This window comes from Somniosus microcephalus, chromosome 22 (assembly GCF_052327205.1).
Source record: "Somniosus microcephalus isolate GS21.2 chromosome 22, FLI_Smic_1.0, whole genome shotgun sequence".
In the NCBI taxonomy this organism is placed as follows: domain Eukaryota; kingdom Metazoa; phylum Chordata; class Chondrichthyes; order Squaliformes; family Somniosidae; genus Somniosus; species Somniosus microcephalus.
This window is the reverse complement of record NC_141008.1, coordinates 73,509,468-73,521,476: the sequence shown is the minus strand read 5'-3', so window position 1 is coordinate 73,521,476 and position 12,009 is coordinate 73,509,468.

Sequence of the window (12,009 nt, the reverse complement as noted above, 5' to 3'; positions counted from 1 at the left end):
CGGGTGAGTACGCATGGTGTACTCACGCGTAGGCCCAACGAAAGTGCTGGTTTCGTGCATGCACTGCGCATGCGTAGGAAACCGGAACTTCCGTTCCCTTGAAAGAAGGAGTTGACAGGTGGAATGCGTGCGTCGGAGAGGCAGCGCGTGCGCATCGAACTTACGTTTTTTTGCAGGTTTCTCCGGGAGGGTAAGTCTCCAGCAGTTACACTTTTAAAAAGCAGGCGCAAGGCCTGCTTTTCACAAAGTAAGTGGTGAATTAATTAAAATTAAAACATTTTTTCCACAAGTTTATTATTTTTAAATACTTTAAAGGTAAGTTTATTTTTAGCCCCGTTAGAAAATGTAATTAATTTTTTCAAAATGTTAAATTATTGTTTAAAATAGTTACTTCATGTAATTTATAGTTATTTTAAAAATGTGATTGTTTTAAAAAAAAAAATTATTTGAAGTTTTAGTTATGTTTTGGGGCTTATAGTATTTATAGGTTTCACAGCTCTTCCTGTCAAATTTATGAATGAAGCATTCCCTGCTACCACTGGCTTTCCATGGCCCACGTGATCCCAGGGGACGCTTCGAACTAACTGCGCCCCTGGGATACGCAAGCACTGCGCGCCGGCAGTTGGAGGGGGCCCAGGATCGGAATACCACACGGGCCCACAGCTCAACGGCCGGCACGCTAGGTAAGTGCAGGTCGGAGGCTTGCACCCGCGGGAAACCTCCGACCCGAATTTCTGGGCCAATTCGTTTGCCTCAAGATCTCTTCCGCCTGTGGAAACACTTTCTCCTTATTTACTTATCAAAACCATTCATGATTTTGAACACCTCTATCAAATCTCCTCTTAACCTTCTCTGCTCTAAGGAGAACAACCCCAGCTTCTCCAGTCTCTCCACATAACTGAAGTCCCTCATCCCTGGTACCATTCTAGTAAATCTCTTCTGCACCCTCTCTAAGGCCTTGCCATCCTTCCGAAAGTGTGAAGCCCAAAATTGAACACAATACTCTAGCTGAGGCCTAACCAGTGTTTTATAAAGGTTTAGCATAACTTCCTTGCTTTTGTACTCTATGCCTCTATTAATAAAGCCAAGGGTCCAATATGCTTTTTTAAAGGTCGTCTCAACTTGTCCTGCCACCATCCAAGATTTGTGTACCTACACCCCCAGATCTCCCTGTTCCTGCACTCCATTTAAAATTGTACTATTTTAGTTTATATTGCCTCTCTCCATTCTTCCTACCAAAATGCATCACTTCACACTTCTCTGCGTTAAATTTCATCTGCCATGTGTCTGCCCATTTCACCATTCTGTCTATGTCCTCTTGAAATATGTTACTATTCTCCTATTTTTTACTTAGGATTATGTAGGATATACGGCACAGAAACAGGCCATTCGGCTCAACCAGTCCATGCCGGCGTTTATGCTCCACTCGAGCCTCCTCCTGTCTTTCCTCATCTAACTCTATCAACATAACCCTCTATTCCCTTCTCCCTCATATGCCTGTCTTGCCTACCCTTAAATGCATCTATACTATTCACTTCAACCACTCCCTGTGGTAGCGAGTTCCACATTCTCACCACTCTCTGGGTAAAGAAGTTTCTTCTGAATTCCCCATTGGATTTCTTAGTGACTATCTTATATTGATGGCCTCTAGTTTTGCTCTTCCCCACAAGTGGAAACACTCTGGCCGTGATTTTACTAACCTCGGTGGGTCCGTGGCAGGCGACGTCGGTGGCGGGTCCCGACCCCGCTGCTGTCTCCATCCCAGCCTCTGAAATGACTTTCCGTTGATGGGGGCTTGTTAAGCTCACCCAGTGCGTTTCCCGACCAATTAGAGGAAGTGGGTCTGGTGACGTCATTTGATGATGCGTCATTGGCCGGTTTCTTTAAAGGGACCATAGCCTACTTTTGACATTTGTGCTGTCCGTGTTCTGCAGCATTGAGGTCCCTGGCGTGTTGTGAGTCTGCTCTGATGTTTGTGAAAAGCTGACAGCTGCAGAAGTGGTGTCAAGGATGCCCTGTTGCAGATGGTGAGTTTCAGAGCTCAGAAAATGTTAGTTACTGCATTTTTAATAGATATAGAGATTTCTTTAGCTTGCAAGTTTTTAGATCCATCTGTATGTCCAGTGCCGCCTCATTGGGAGAACCTCTCTCACCAGTGACAGATCACTTCTGTCATCACACCTGCAGCTGCCATCTATTGCAGCAACATCAGAGCCAGTGAAACAATCAGACCTTGGTCCTCCGAATCCTTCCACGATCAGCCCCAACACCAACATCACCAACAACAACACCAACCTTCTTCGCCATCACCTGATGCTGCACTGGACACAGGGCATCAGCCCCTGATAAAATTGCTGGCCGGGAGGCCAGCGATGGCATCACCATGGCCAGACTTTCTTCACTTGATGGTGTAAACCCTGGCTGCCACATGATGCGCCAGGTTGACACCATCCCACACCACCACCATGAAGCATCCCTTTAATGTTCAAGCTATTCCATGCACACTCATCACTATAACGGGGGGAGGGGGGTGGGTGAGTTATGACTGAACAATCACTGGAATTCAGTAAGACACTTCTCAAGGTGCGTTCAGATCTGTCCAATAAGGGGCACCTTTTGAAAAAGAGATTTCACTGTATGCCAACACATTACCAAAAACTTCACAGGGACATTGGATAAACCTCTCAAGTGCTTACCCTTATTGTTGTTAGTTGGTATGCTTGCAGTAGAATGAGGGTGAGTGTGAGGGGTGGCTAGTGAGATGGGAAAGTGATAAAGTAGATAGAGAGGTTTGGGTGGAGGTTGGTGTCCTGTGGAGGTCTGTTCTGCCCTTGGAAGGGAAGAAAGCCTCCCTGTGTGCTGTGACTTCTTCCTTAAGCATATGGAGGGAGTCATTGGAGAGCTTGGGTGCAAGTGTTCACCTTTGTGCAGTGATTGTCAGTGTTTGCAGCACCTCAATGCTGTCAAACTCCATGTGGACGTGGTCCCTTTAAGGAAACCGGCTGATGATGCGCCATCAAATGACGTGTCATCAGACCCGCTTCCTGTTAATTGGCTGGTAAGCAGGCCAATCAAGGGAAAATCATGTCTGTAGAGCGGATACTGCTGGGCTTGAGACCGGAACCCGGAAACCAGCTGTCCCACCTCCATCCTGCCTCCTCCATTAAATTCGCAGCCAAAGGGAGGGAAAGAAAGATTGGATTAAGAGGGAGAAAAAAAGAGACAAAAGGAAAAGTTTAAAAAAAATTAAATGTAAAATTTGACATTTAATATCTCCAACCACAATTAAAACCTGAAGGAATGAGATTCCACATTTGTAATGGTTAATTTTCAGTGAGGTTGACTGGCAGTAATTAACACTTATCATGTCATTAAAAGGGGAATTAGACTTGGAATGGACAACACTGAACTTTCTGTGGCGTGTTTAGTTCATATCTACCGCACAAATACAGCAACTTCACACCTTTCAATGCATTTCAATGGTTAGGCAGACAGTGAGATGCCATTTTGCAAAAAGAGCATCTGCCTCTCGCCTGAAGTTGCTGTACCATTTGTACATAAATAACTGCGAGCACCATTAGCCTCACCATTATTTTGACAGCAAATTATGGCCGATTCATTTGTGGGCCAAGTCTGGATAAATGAGGGAGGGAATTTGTTTTCTACATAGGTCTGAAGAAATAACTTGTATTTATATAGCAACTGGTAACAATCTTCGACCATCTCACGTGTTTCACAAACAAGTAGTTATTTATGAAGTTCATTCACTGTTATGAAAACAAATGTGACAGCCAATTGCACACAATGAACAGCAAATGAGATGAATGAATAATTCATCTATTTTTGTGTGGTGTTGGTTGAAGGATGAGTGTTGGCCAGTGCACTGTAGAACTCCCTACTCTTCAAATGATATCATGACATTTCTTATAACCAGTTGCACAGGTAGATGAGAACTTAATTTAAACCTCCTGCAAAAGGTGGCCTGCCCAACATGCAGCACCAATACAGTGGCCCAAACTTTGTACTCTTAGTCTAGGGATTGTGCCCACAATCTTCTGACTCATAGGCAAGAGTTCTACCCATGAGCCAAGCTGACAATTCTTTGATTGGGAAATAAAAGGGTAAATTCAGTGAGTCTGTGCACCCTGCAAGGAGCATCACTTGCATGGAATGTGGATTGAAAATACGCCTACAACACTGTAGTGCTTATTTCTCAACCCACACTCCCTTCTATTGTAGCTCTTGCTGGGAGCATGCGGTTGGCGCACTTACACTGAAAAGTAAACGTTGCCATTATTTTAGATTGTAATTTGTCCAATCATTCCTCAGCTGGGTATTTATCTTGCTTGCTTTCACTTTTTGTATGCATCTGTTTATGGGTTTCTTTCTTTCTCTCCCTCTCCAGCTGGAACTTCAGCTTGTGTTCTAACGATGAGAGGCTTGTGATTTAAAATCATGTTTTCCTGCACTCTACCACCAACCATTAAGAGTTTACCTTGATCTGTGAAGTATTACCTGTGGTCACTTACAATATTTGAGGACTATTGAACATATCGTTCATCCCTTGCAATCTCTTTGCCAGTATGTGTTCTCTGGATTGGCAAGGTTATAGTCTTCTCCATAATAGCTGTCAGTAGCAGTCTGTCATTGGCTGAGAGGGTTGCAGTTTGAGCGGGGTGAGCAGGATATATTTCAAGCTCTCCACTTTGCTTCTTCTCGTTCTTCTGTCGAATGACTCAGATCCTACACCATGTAATGCCAAGGAGTGATGAAGGGGTTGTCTTATGAAGAAAGGTTGAGCAGGTTGGGCCTATACTCATTGGAGTTTAGAAGAATGAGAGGTGATCTTATTGAAATGTATAAGATTCTGAGGTGGCTTGACAGGGTAGATGCTGAGAGGATGTTTCCCCTCGTGGGGGAATCTAGAACTAGGGGAAATAGTTTAAGAATAAGGGGTCGCCCATTTAAGATGGAGATGAGGAGGAATTTCTTCTCTGAGGGTCATGAATCTTTGGAATTCTCTACCCCGGAGAGCTGTGGAGGTGGAGTCATTGAATATATTCAAGGCAGAGATAGACAGAGATTTGAACTACAGGGAGTCGAGGGTTATGGGGAGCGGGCAGAAAAGTGGAGTTGAGGCCAAGATCAGATCAGCCATGATCTAATCTAATGGCCAAACAGGCTCGAGGGGCTGTGTAGGGGGTTTCTCTTGCTCTTTCTTGTCTCCTGCCAGGCTTTGTGCAATAATTACCCTTGAGTGGTTCGACCCACTCTCCCCTACGGTTCTAGACCTTGGACTTAGATGCAGAGAACTGTAGTGCAGAGGAAGGACTCAATAGACCAGGTTGAATAGCACGAAATGGATGCTTTTATTTTTAAACAGTTTGAAGCATTACAAAATACATGTCATAGGCACAGATTAAAGTAACTACAATCATGCACAAATTTATGAACTTGACTGTATGGAAATGGGGAACACACGGCACATCGTAAAAGGGAAAACACATTACGATTACCCTTAACTCCCTCCCCTAATACCTAAACTAAGTTTTGACCTGAGGAACTCAGGATCATGCTCACCACTCTCAAAATCGCGAAAAAGGGTTCGCAGCCTTTTGGCACAGCTTTCCGTCGTCACGTGGATTTGGAAACTTCTGGCGCAGTCGATATTCTCTCTCTCGCTCTCGAGGCGGCGGGGTAGATACAGCCTCGATGAGCGCTCATCAAGGTTGAGATCCACTAGGTCTGTTGTCGATTTGGGTTCATGGAACAGAACAACACCTCGATGGGATGTTGAGGCACGGAAGTGTCAGGCCCGGAATGTCCTTTCTCTCCAGCCTGAATCGTCGGTTTTCCTGAGGGTGTCTTCTCCTTCGGCCTGGGTCGTCGATGATTTCCCGACAACAGCACCCGGGCCACCCTCGTCTTCCCGTCGTGGCCGAGCCTTGTCTGGCTGAACACCGACCGCGTTGTCTTTTCACCGAAATTGTCCGTCCGAAGCGTCTTTAAAAAGACGAAGCGTCTTGATCGATTCCGAAGCTACCGAGGTAGAAGAGGCGCGCTTGATCCTGGATCTGTGTAACCGTCACCGTCCGTACCTTTGATGGACTTTCAATCCATAGTTATACCCTTTTGGGACAGTCTTATCTCCCGCCAAATCATAGTCCTGTCTTTGTATTAATTTTGGCGGGCAGAAATCTCTGCAGGGGCGCTTTGTCTTGTAACGGGAGCCGGTGATAACTTAACTGGCCTTCCTGGCCGATAATGTCTTTTAATGTCTTTTACATTGTCACCGTGACTTGGTTCGCATATTGATCTGTCTGGAGATTTCCCTTGATGGCTGTTAAACGGTTTCTCCTTTGTACATTAAATGGGTATAAGTGTTTGTGCATTGTCCGCCCATATCTTGATGGGCCCCATCCTGTACTTAGAATCCATTGAATATGTATGCTGTTTCCCTGAGTTTCGGTTCCCCGATACTGGCTTTCGCGGGCTTACTGTCTTCAATCCACAAGCCTGTCTGGCTTGCAGTAACAGAAATCAAATGGTCCAGAAAACTGATCACGAGGCCCGGCGGCCATTTTGTATGCCCTTTTATCAAAGGTTTTTCTGTGCAAGCTTACTTTGGTCAATAAACTGTCTTATTTTATCCTGTTTTATTGCGTGATTATTGCTGAAAATTTCGAATCTTACAGCTGAGTGGCCTACTCCTGTTCCTAGTACGCCCCAAATTTTAATTTTAGAAGATAAATTTCCTATGCATTTTAATTGAAAACTATATTGTAGTTGCTCTCGAAGCATAATTCTTAACTGTGAGTTGGTCACCTGTGACAATGCACACTGGGGAGTGAAAACCAAGTGTAATCTTCGGATATAAGAGGGTGAGGGATGATTGGAAGAGGGTGAGCAGATGTAATTCAGCCCCTGTTTTAAAGTCCCCTGTCCGGTCTTCATGTTAATATAATACTTAGGTTTGGCAGTTTTGGAAGCAGAAAAGTAGAGTTAGAAGATGTAAAACTGAAGTGCTACAGCACGAGCACTGGTGGGGAGAAGGTGGAGCGATGTCTTTATATTGGCAGTTTCCATTATAAATGTGGACAAGAATTTTATAATGGAAAAAGTTAAATGGGAAGTGTGAACAAATATAAGATTTGTTGTGTATTGCAGCTTGTTGCAATTGGTCTTACAGAATTGTATTAATGGGTATAAAAATAATAGTTTCATTTAAATGAGGTTAAGAAAGTACTGTGGCCCATTGTAACGAGTGTTGGTTTAGTATGTGGGTGGACTGTGGAATAAACCTAATATGGTTGAATAAATTTTGCATAAACTCCTGCTGTTGACATACAAACATTCCCTCTGAGGAGCGCACCAGTTTTACACCCCGCATTGCCTCTTCCAAAACTGCTGTTATATAAGCTAAATGATGTGCAGTATCTCCCTCTTTTTGTGCTTTACAGGACACTCTGATCCCTTTTGCAGTGTGTTCATCACAATTGATGTAAGAAAAAGGAGACTTACCATCAAGTAACTTTAAAGTAAGCTTTAAGTAACTTATAAACACACTATATACAAGAGAGGTCTTTACCATGCCTCTGGTAGAAGCCTCTTACAATACTGAACAGACCAGTATTTATACCAGTCCAACAGGAAGTGACATTTACAGGAAGTGAGGTAATTACACAGTTCATAGTTCATAGTTCATAGTTCACAGGAAGTGATGACATAACTTCCCGGAAGTTAGCATTTTTATCACATTCTTCCCTCCTGCAGGATTAGGAGGCTGTGGTCTACCTTTTGGTCCGTAGCCGCCGAACAAGGAAGAGTCGCACCCGTTTGGATTCCCGTCGTAGAGGGTCGCTGGTCCGCTTACATGCGGTTGGCCATTGGTCAGAGTCTGTGTGGCCTGGATTGCCCTGTGAAGGGTCGGGGAGATCATGGCTTCGAGTACGAGCCCCAATAGGTTCAAAGTCGGACTGCCTCTGTTCAGAGGGAGGTGCAGAGCTGGTCTGTGGCGGATCAGTACTTTCATGCGCGGTACTGGGAGGGTCGTAACCTTGAGCACGGGGTTCTACCGGCACCAAGCTAGTTGGTGTCCGATCAGGATCCTGGAGAGGGGTACCCGATAGGTCCCAAGAGTTTCCTGGTGAAATGCCATCACCCGATGTCCCACTAGGTCCTGGTGGGCAGGGAGCCAGATCCCGTAATGATACGGTAGATTCTCGGCCGTCGGAATATCGTATGTTTGCATAGGTGGGGTTGGCATCGGTTAGTTCGACCTCGTCTACAAGAGGGTCATTTTTAGACGTCCGAACGTATCTTCGGAGTAATACAGGTCCAGGAGTAGTTAGCCATGACGGGAGTGATGTTCCATGAGATGAGCGACGCTGGAATCCAAAGAACCGCTCATGAGGTGTAGTATTTGTGGCTGTAGAAAGCAGGGACCGTATAGAGTGCAATGCATCCGGAAGCACTGTTTCCCATTGCTGGTCTGGTAGGCCCCGAGATCTTAAAGCGAGACGTACGGAATTCCAGATGATACCGTTATACCTCTCTACCTGCCCATTTCCGATGGGATGGTATGGTGTTGTTTTGCTTGTAGCAATTCCCCGTTCTGAGAGGTAGTCCTTGAGTTCCCTTGACATAAAGGATGGACCCCGATCTGAGTGAATATAAGCCGGCATGCCACAGAGAGAAAATACCTGCTCAAGGCAGCAGATTATTGTGGACGCCAGCATATTGGAGCAGGGGAAGGCAAACGGAAAACGTGAATATTCGTCGATCATGGTGAGCAAATATGTGTTCCGAGTTGAAGAGGGCACTGGGCCCTTAAAATCGATGCTAAGTCGTTGCATCGGTTGGGTTGCATGTATGAGTATACCATCTGAGGGGCGGAAGAACTGAGGTTTTAATTCCGCACAAAGCCGGCATTCTGAGCATATTTTTTTTACATCTCCAGTGGAAAAAGGGAGATTCCGTGATCGTACGAAATGTAGCATGCGCGTAACGCCAGGATGACACAAACCATTGTGGACATCCATGAGAGTGGAGGATGACATAGTGGAGCAGAATGCCCGTGTGAGGGTGTCCGGGGCCACATTCTCCTTGCCAGGCCGATAGAGAATGGTATAACCAAAAGAGGCCAGTTCCATCCTCCAAAGTTGTATTTTATTATTCTTAATTTTGGTTCGTTTTCGATTATCGAGCATGAAGGCGACTGATCGTTGGTCCGTGATCAATGTAAAATGCTGGCGAGCTAGAAAATGGTTCCACTTCCGTACTGCCTCTATGATGGCTGTGGCTTCTTTCTCAACCGGAGGATAATGTAGCTCGGCACCTTGTAAGGTCCTGGACATAAATGCTACAGGACGACCTTCCTGATTCAGAGTAGCCGAGATCGCCACCTCCGAGGCATCACATTCAACCACGAAAGGGAGATTCTCATCGATGGAGTGAAGAGCCGCTTTCTCCAACTGTTTTTTGAGAAGGTTAAAGGCTGCAACAGCCGCTGTTCCCAGTGGAAATGATCTAGCATGCAGCAAGGGTTGGATTTTGTCCGAAAAATGAGGAATCCATTTAGCGTAGTATGCAAACAGACCGAGAGCCCGATGTAAAGAAGCCGGATTCTTAGGTGACGGGAGCTCTTGGAGCGGGCGAAGTCTTTCTGGGTCTGGCTTAATGATACCATTGCCTACGCAGTAGCCAAGGATGTTGATGGTCGGTTGCGACTCAACAGATTTGGATTCATTCAGGGTCAAATTACGGCGATGGAGGGCATCCCGAAATTTTTGGAGGTTGGAGTCGTGTTCCTGTTGATCGTGACCTGCAATGGTAATGTTATCAAGATAGGGAAAAGTGTCCCTTAGGTTTTCCTGCTTAACCAGGCCATCCATTGCCCGTTGAAAGACAGCCACTCCATTAGTAACCCCGAATGGGAGGCGACGAAATTGGTACAGCCGTCCATTAGCCTCAAAGGCTGTGTACTGCTTATCTGAGACCTTCAAGGGTAACTGATGATAGGCACTTTTTAAATCGTAAGTTGAGAACACTTTGTATTCGGCCAGTTTATTAACCATATCATCAATGCGTGGCAATGGGTAGGCGTCCAAGTCGGTATATTGATTGATGGTTTGCGAATAATCGATGCATAGTCGCTGTTTGTGAGGTTTTAGAGGGTTCTTGACAATGACGACTTGAGCCCGCCAGGGCGACGAACATGGTTCAATGATATCCTCTGCTAGAAGTCGAGAGATTTCAGCCGCAATAAAAGATTGGTCTCCCTGATTAAAGCGCCGCGATTTCGTTATTATCGGTTGGCATTGAGGCGGAATACTGGCAAATAATGAGGGTTCATCAAGTGAAGCTGCTGATAATGCACAAAATGGTAATTTAGATGGTATATTAGAAATAGTAAGTCCGGGTTTGGATCCACCAAACTCAATGGTGAGTTTCTTATGCTGTTTTTGGAAGTCCAGCCCTAAGAGGAGATCACTACATAAGTCTTTGAGCGCTGAAAGTCAGGTGGAGGGATACATACGACCATGAAGTGTCATATCAACAACACAAAAGCCGGAGATTCTGGTATTAAGTGATGACTGGGCCATCGCAATTGCCTGGTCCGATGGGAAGACATGTAGTTTCAATTTCGCAACAATCTGTTCCTTAATGAAACTATCAGTACTTCCTGAGTCAATTAAGGCATCTAAGGTATGCCCTTTAATTGAAATTTTTGTGGCTGCCTGAGACAGGTTCTGTGGGCAAGCAGCTGTAATTGGTGTCGTTGCACAGAGAGTGGCTAAAACTCTCGGTGTGCTTCTTCGGGAGAGAGCTCGAGAGGAAGCTTGATAGGTCCTAGCTGGAGCATCTTGATAGGCCCTAATTGGGGCAGTTCGGTAGGCCTTAGCTGGATTGGCCCTCGTAGAGGCCCTTGATAGGCAAACTTTAGCAAAGTGTCCTTTTTTCCCGCAATAACTGCAGATTGCATTGCGAGCAGGGCAGGTTTTCCTAGGGTGAAAAGCATCTCCACAAAAGAAGCATTCCTTCCTAGATTGCCAAGAGGCTGCTAAAGTGGGGTCGTCCTCCTCTTCTTCATCAGAATTATCAGAATTAGATTCCCCCATGATAGGGTTCACCTGAGACCGCTTGAATTGTCTGGTTGCAGCTACAGCAGCAGATCGAGATCTGGGCAGCTGATAGAGGTCTGCATTTCTCTTTGCCAAATCCAGTGAACAAGCTAGTTCAAAAGCTTTTTGTAGCTCAAGTGTTTTACTTTCTAGTAGACGCTGGCGTATAAATGGAGAGGCAATCCCGCAGATGAAAGCATCACGAATCATTTCTTGGCGGTACAGCTCAGCTGAGGCTGCCTGAAAGTTACAATCTACGCTGAGCCTGCGAAGTTCTTGCAGGAATTCGTCAATTGATTCCCCTGGCCCTTGTCGGGCTGTGGCCAGTAGATGTCTAGCATAACCTCATTTGGGGTCTTCGCATACAGTTTCTTAAGTGCCCGAATCACCTCTTCGTAATTATCCCAGTCATCAACATATTCGAACACTTTTGGGGTCACATAATTGACAAGTATCTTCAATTTAGCAGGAGCATCCACTTTACATTCATCCAGAAAATTCTCAAAAGTACGATACCAATGCTTCCATACCCTGCCAGCTGCTGGTGTATTCGGGTCCAAGTCCAGACGAATAGGTCTAAGGATTTTCTCCATGATGGGTGGTTCCCTGGATCCTTAACTTCCGAGTTTGTCTGAAGGTCTAGTATTTGTCAGTGTAAATACTAAGTTACTTAAATTGATGTAAGAAAAAGGAGACTTACCATCAAGTAACTTTAAAGTAAGCTTTAAGTAACTTATAAACACACTATATACAAGAGAGGTCTTTACCATGCCTCTGGTAGAAGCCTCTTACAATACTGAACAGACCAGTATTTATACCAGTCCAACAGGAAGTGACATTTACAGGAAGTGAGGTAATTACACAGTTCATAGTTCATAGTTCACAG